General features: G+C 42.5%; 1 pseudogene across 1 annotated transcript; it reads left to right on the top strand.

Annotated features, from left to right (window-relative positions):
• Positions 1-2,392: 2,392 nt before the first annotated feature.
• On the top strand, positions 2,393-3,769 carry LOC143451653 (5-oxoprolinase pseudogene; annotated as a pseudogene). The gene is made up of 3 exons (XR_013114895.1): positions 2,393-2,501; positions 2,994-3,567; positions 3,631-3,769. The product of XR_013114895.1 is annotated as a 5-oxoprolinase pseudogene (transcript).
• Positions 3,770-6,703: the final 2,934 nt, after the last annotated feature.

Here is a 6,703-nt window from a genome sequence, read left to right as displayed (position 1 = left end):
GATGGTAGCGGAGTTGGAGGTATCGGACTTTCTGGGATTGAAGATCATGCTCTAGTGACATCGAGTGGTAAGCCACCACATGTCGAAAAATTAAACAGTTTTTTCATATCTAGTTCTCGTATCCTGGACATACAGTAAGATCATATCAGATCTCATCCATCAACAATGCCACCTTCTAATGGAAATAATTCCTTTTAAACACGTTTTCTGTCGCTGATTCTGATATCGCATCCCATGCATAGTTGACGTAATTCGCTGCATCTAGCAGATGATGGTTGCCATAGGCAACACCCGCTGCCCCTCTGGGTAACCTTTTTGCTTGCTCTTGTTTGCGTAACTTCAAAGTCTCTTTTAGCTCATAAAGGCTAAGAACATCCTTAACATACAAATATCTCAACTTTTCTTTAGTGCTGCAATTATACCCATATCGCATGGTTGCTTCCAGCTAGTGCAGTTGGAAGGGAAAATGCCACCTTGACATTGTTTCTCTCAAAAGCAGAAGAATGACCAGGGCCAGTGTCCATCAACAGGAGAACCCGGCGTCCTGTTCTCTTCTTCACTTCAGGATGAAAAACTTTATTGAACCATTTCCAACACCTGTCAACGTCCATCCATGCTTTACCCTGACTTAGTACTTTAGAAGCCATTCTCGATTCTTGACACAAGCCGGAAATTTTTTGTTTCCCAATCAATGTACAAGGAACTTTATGCGTTCCTGTGGGATTTGCGCAAACAACCAGTGACACTCGTTCTTTAGCTTTCTTTTTCCTCGGATAGTGCTGACATCTTCAGATGGCATGAGCAAGAGCTGAAAAAATAACCCAGTTTCCTCCATGTTATAAACATTCTCGGGATCTTCTTATCGTGGAGAAGAATTTTCTGCTATCCACGACGTGATCGGAATCGGCCACTGCCATGAAGCTTTCAAGCCCTCCTCTGATATCAATAGCTGTTCAGCGATTTGTATTGCTTTAAAAACGGCCAATGAGGGCGGAAGTGAAAGGCTTGTGCGACGCTTGCTATCAATCCAAACATACAGCATATCCTCCAGTTCAGAAAATTGACCAACAGATGCTTGCAATAGTTTTGTTTTGGTCTCTTCAGACATCAAAGCAGATCATTTTCGAATAACTTCTTGATGATTCTTCTAAACCTTTGGAATAATGTCTTCAGTCACTTCGTCCTTCCGAGCAAAACTTTACTTACTTGGAGGAGCTGGCTCCCTCAACCCGGTGATAACTTCTAATCTCTGAGATTCACTTAAATCAGTGGTTCTCAAATTGTGGTACGCGTACCACTAGCGATACGCGAGAGCTTTTTAAGTGGTACCGCGTACCGCTGAACATGATTTTTGATGTGCTGTGAATAATGTGTTGCCCCGGATAGACAAGCTTGTGCAGAAGAAACAGTTGCATCTATCAAATTAAATTGTGTTTTCTTGCTATTCATTGGATTTATGGTATAGTAATAACGGTAATAACTAATAAATACCGGTACATTTGAGTAAAATAAGTCATTCAGGAGCCAGGTGGTACGCAGTGTAGCAAAAAAACGAATGAGTGGTACGCGATCGCAAAAAGTTTGAGAAACACTGACTTAAATGCTTGACATCATGCGCAGTTAAAAGTACAGGATTACTAGGAGTAAGCTACTGTGCAATTATATTCACCACCTAACACAATAATTTCATCTGCAAAAACTTGTACAATTTTACTGCAGGCTAGCTCACTACTGCACCCATCTCATGCAAGCGTTGTATATAGTGCATGCAGATTTGAATCCACTGACCTGGTAACTTATTCGCGATTACAAGTTTGATACTTAGGCCTACTTTACTAATCTAAATTAAAAAGTTCATCTCAAGGACCAAGCTGTGCATTTGTTGTCATAACCGTAAACCCAGCAGACGAAATTATACTTGTGTAATTGTTACGGCTTAAAAGGGTTGATTGCGATGTGTAGTTCTGTCACTGTGTACACTTCAAGGGAAGAAATAACAAAAACATTGCAAACTACGCACAAACCGACCAGATTTAAGTTGCGTACTTAAGCTGGAGACTGCTGTGTGCATCACTGGTCTAGATAATCGTCCAAAACTGCTTTTACTTGTTTGGTCTAATTTCTGCGAATTTATTGCACCAAGATTTCTCAGCCCTTGACATTTTATGTGTGGTTCAGTCGTTGAAAGTCCTGTATAGTCTTGTGTAAATATATTATTGATAGCTGAGTAGGTGTAATTCTATTATGATCATTCTGTGTCGTGAAAACACTCAATATTCTTTGTGTAACATTACATGAATCGACAGGAACGACTTGACTTCTCGTGCGCTTTTTTGGACATGATGGTGGTCTTGTTTCCAACGCTCCTCACATCCCAAGCCACCTAGGGGCCATGTTGGATGGCGTGCAGTACCAGATGTGGGCAATAGAGATCAATGAAGGAGATTGCATCCTCTCCAATCATCAATGTGCTGAAGGAGTTTATCTTCCTGTTTACTCTCGTAAGTATGATCATGTGATTTGCTTGGTGAAGTGATAAATGTTATAGATCTGATCACGAAGTTTATCATAAAATGTTTGAAACATTTCATTGTTGTTGTTTAACAATGGTGTTTGTGTTAACCAACCACTACTGAAACATTATGCGAAGATTGTGATTTATGATGCGTTGTGATTATGATAATGTTGTGAATGACTGCTTTATCATATCATATGATGCTGAAAAGTTTCATGGTAGTTGTTAAGTGAAACAATGAATTGGTTTCTGGTTTAATTATTTTAAACCCTGTTGAACTTGTTTTTACTTGTGACCTCACAGAAGTGACAGCGATTCTCATGCTCCCCGGCGATTTTGCTCGTTGCAGCGGGACCCACAATCTCCATGGCAACCTGGCCGACTTGAGGGCGCTAGTTGCCGCTAACCAGAAGGTAAGTGTCTTTGTAACGTCACAGCTGTTTCAATCACAGACATTACAACAAAGCTTTCTGTTTAGGGGATCCACCTGGTCCAGGAGCTTATATCGAGATTTTATCGAGTTACGAGTTGGAAGTGGTCCAAGCTTACATGGCACACATCCAACACCACGCCGAGGTCGCGGACAAAAATCTACTGCGCGACATCTCCAAGACAACGGACGGCGTACTTCGCGAGTCGGACAAGATGGACGACGGATCGGTGATCAACCTCCGCGTCGAGGTCGACTCGAAGGAGGGCAGCGCGACGTTCGATTTCGAGGGGACTTTCCCTATGGTGATAAACAACTTGAACGCGCCAAGAGCGTTCAGCAAGTCTGCCATCATCTACTCCTTCAGGTGCATGGTGGGCTACGACGTCCCGCTTAACCTGGGCTACCTCGCCCCTATTCACGTCAACATACCCAAGTGGTCTCTACTCGACCCCTATGATGACGCAGCCGTCGTCGGTGGCAACGTGCTGACGTCACAGAGGATGGTTGACGTCATATTTAAGGCGTTTAAAGCGTGTGCGGCGTCGCAGGGTTGCTTGAACAGACCTTTAGTCATGAGAGCATTGGTTATTACGAAACAGTCGCTGGTGGAGCTGAAGCGGTAAGTTCTCCGTTTTATGAATGACGTTGTGCGTGACGTAATGATGACGTGGCGATTTTGCAGGGACCAACCTGGCACGGTCGCAGTGGGGTTCACAATCACATGACCAACACAAGAAGCACTGATCCGGAAATTTTTAAAAAAAGTGGAAAGCTATATTTTATTGTGACGTCATGTAGATGATTATTTGGTAAAAAGTTTGTTTATGGCAGATATCCGGTCGTCCTGACCTTCTTATGGTAATAAGTTGATGATTGTAATATCGGCTCACACAGAGCGTACACACAACACGTTCTCTACTCGATACGAATGACCTCCTTGGCCAATCCCAATGACAAAACTTAGCTTCACACGAACTTAAAGGGAATAGTACTTAAATTAAATGATAGCATTAAATGATTAAAGTTAAACATGGAAATCACATAAAATAAGAAGAATTAACTCATAGTTTCCTTAATGAACAATTGCATGATTACAATAACAATTTGACTCAAACATTATCACATCTCCCCTTATACAGGGAATAGAAAAGCACAACACAACACACTACACAACTAAAACTATATTTCTTCAATGAGTTGACGAGAATGTTTTGGAGTTCGCCGAGACCGTCGTGGCAACACCACGTTAGTAGGAGGCGGTCCATCCACAAAATTATTTGAGGTAAAAGGAACTATGGTATTCATTTCACTGCTGACCACTGGTGGTGATTGTTCCTCCGTTGAAGAAGCTTCCTTGCAGGTACCCATTTCATTCTTACTTTTATGCAGGTGAGATCTGTTTCGACGCAGTATTGCCCCATTGTCCAACTGAACGAGGTATGACCTCAACCCGACCTTTCTCATTATTTTTCCTTTTTCTCCCCAGCGTTTGGTCTTGTGGTCATATGTGAATACGACATCATTTACGTGCAGCTCACAAAGACTTTTTACTCCTTTGTCATAATAGTGTTTTTGTTCCAGCTTTTCTGCCCAGACTGGCCGTTCAACACCTGGTTCAGGATTGTACAAGTTGTTACAGAGGGATAGATTGTTTCTAATGCGGCGGCCCATCAAGAGTTGCGCTGGAGAGTATCCGCATTTCAAAGGGGTACTCCTATACACCAGTAGCGCTAGATTGAAGTCTTTTCCTGAGGCGTGGCTTTTTCTCAGTAGGTCTTTTACTGTGTGTACAGTTTTCTCGGCTAGGCCATTTGACTTCGGATAATGAGGGCTTGATGTCTTGTGATGGAAACGCCAGGTTTCTGCAAACACTTTGAATTCATGGGAATTAAAAGGGGGGCCATTATCGCTGAAGACGACTTGAGGGATTCCGTGGCGGGAGAAGATTTGTTTTAACCTCATTATGACTTGTTTTGAACAAGTTGACGGTAATGCACATACTTCAGGGTAATTTGAATAGTAGTCTCCTACCACCAGGTAAGTAGTGTTACACCATTGAAAGAGGTCAATACCTACTTTTTCAAACGGTAGCATTGTTGGTTCATGTGGTAAAAGAGGCTCCTTCTGGTGCTGATTTCTGTATGCAGCGCAGGTTGCACAGCCGGAGACCTTGTTGACTATGTCCTTGTTGATCCTTGGCCAAAACACCGCTTCTCTTGCATTTCTCCTCGCCCAGGTGTCCTTCATGTATTATCTCAAGAATGGATTTCCTTAGTGATTTTGGTATTACGAGGCGGTCTCCCTTCAGAATGATGCCATCTTTTACTGCAAGCTCATCTCGGTAATTCCAATACTCTGAGATTATTGTTTTACAGCCTGCCTTGCTAGATGGCCAACCTTGCTGTACGTATTGGATGAGGTTTGTCAGCTGTTCATCCTTGGCTGTTTCTTCTCTCAGTTGACTTAGGAATTTGTTGGTTACTGGTAGAGTACTTATTATCATGTCTTCATGCGATTCAACCAACGAAACTGTCGAAGATGTCTGTGGCTTGGTAGCACTTCTTGATAGCGTATCAGCTGTGTGCATGAATTTACCAGGTTTATAGACTAGTGTAATATCATAAATTTGTAGTCTAATCATGAGTCGTTGCACTCTTAAGGGGCAGTTGTTGAGTTGCTTTTTGAACAAGTGCATTATGTGGTCACTTTCGACTTCAATGGACTGTCCATAGATATACTGATGAAAGCGCTCGCAGGCATATACAGTTGCCAATAGTTCTTTTTCAATTTGTGCGTATCTTGTTTCTGCAGGTACCATTGCTCTTGCAGCATACGCTACTGGATGCCAATCCGAATCATGCCACTGCAGGAGTACTGCCCCGATGCCTTCCTTGGACGCATCTGCAGATATTTTTATTGCTACCTTGGGATCAAAGAATTTCAAAACTGGTACTTCCTAGACTAATCGTTTGAGCTCATTCCACGCACTTTCATGTGTGGAGTCCCAGTTCCACTCACTTTTGTAGTGGGTCAATGCGCGCAAAGATGCGGTTTTGATTGAGAGTGATGGTAAGAACCTGCCGAGATAATTTATCATACCCAGGAAGCGTTGTACATCCTTTTTGTTAGAAGGCCTTTGCATGTTGTTGACAGCATCAACCTTTGATGGATCAGGTTTCAGACCTTCCTTACTTAACACATCACCCATGAATGTCAATTGTTGAACCCCTAGTATGCATTTGTCTTTGTTTAGTCTAAGATTGGCATCACGTGTTGCTTGCAGTACGTTTCGAAGTCGCTTGTCATGTTCTTCTTTGGTAGTGCCCCATACAATAATGTCGTCCATTGATGTGTCGACGCCAGGCAGATGCGCATATATTAGATGGACGGCTTTGTGAAACACCTCAGGAGCTGAGGAAATGCCAAATGGTAGTCTTAAAAAGCGATATCGCCCAAACGGCGTGTTAAACGTACACAGCTTCGAACTGCCTTCATCTAGCTTCATTTGCCAAAATCCTGACAAAGCGTCTAACTTAGAGAAGTATTTCGCATTGGCAAACTGGGACGTCAATTCCTCTCTCGTTGGCAGGTTGAAATGTTCTCTTAAGATTGCCCTGTTTAAGTTGCGCGGATCAAGACACAGGCGTAAGTTGCCGTTCTTTTTATTTACCACTACTAACGAGTTAACCCAAGAAGTAGGTTCATTTACTTTTACAATTACATTGAGCTCTTCGAGGCGTATTAACTCGTTTCTC

This window comes from Clavelina lepadiformis, chromosome 4 (assembly GCF_947623445.1).
Source record: "Clavelina lepadiformis chromosome 4, kaClaLepa1.1, whole genome shotgun sequence".
Lineage (NCBI taxonomy): Eukaryota > Metazoa > Chordata > Ascidiacea > Aplousobranchia > Clavelinidae > Clavelina > Clavelina lepadiformis.
The sequence above is the reverse complement of the archived record's forward strand: the minus strand, read 5'-3'. Positions and strand labels throughout refer to the sequence as shown.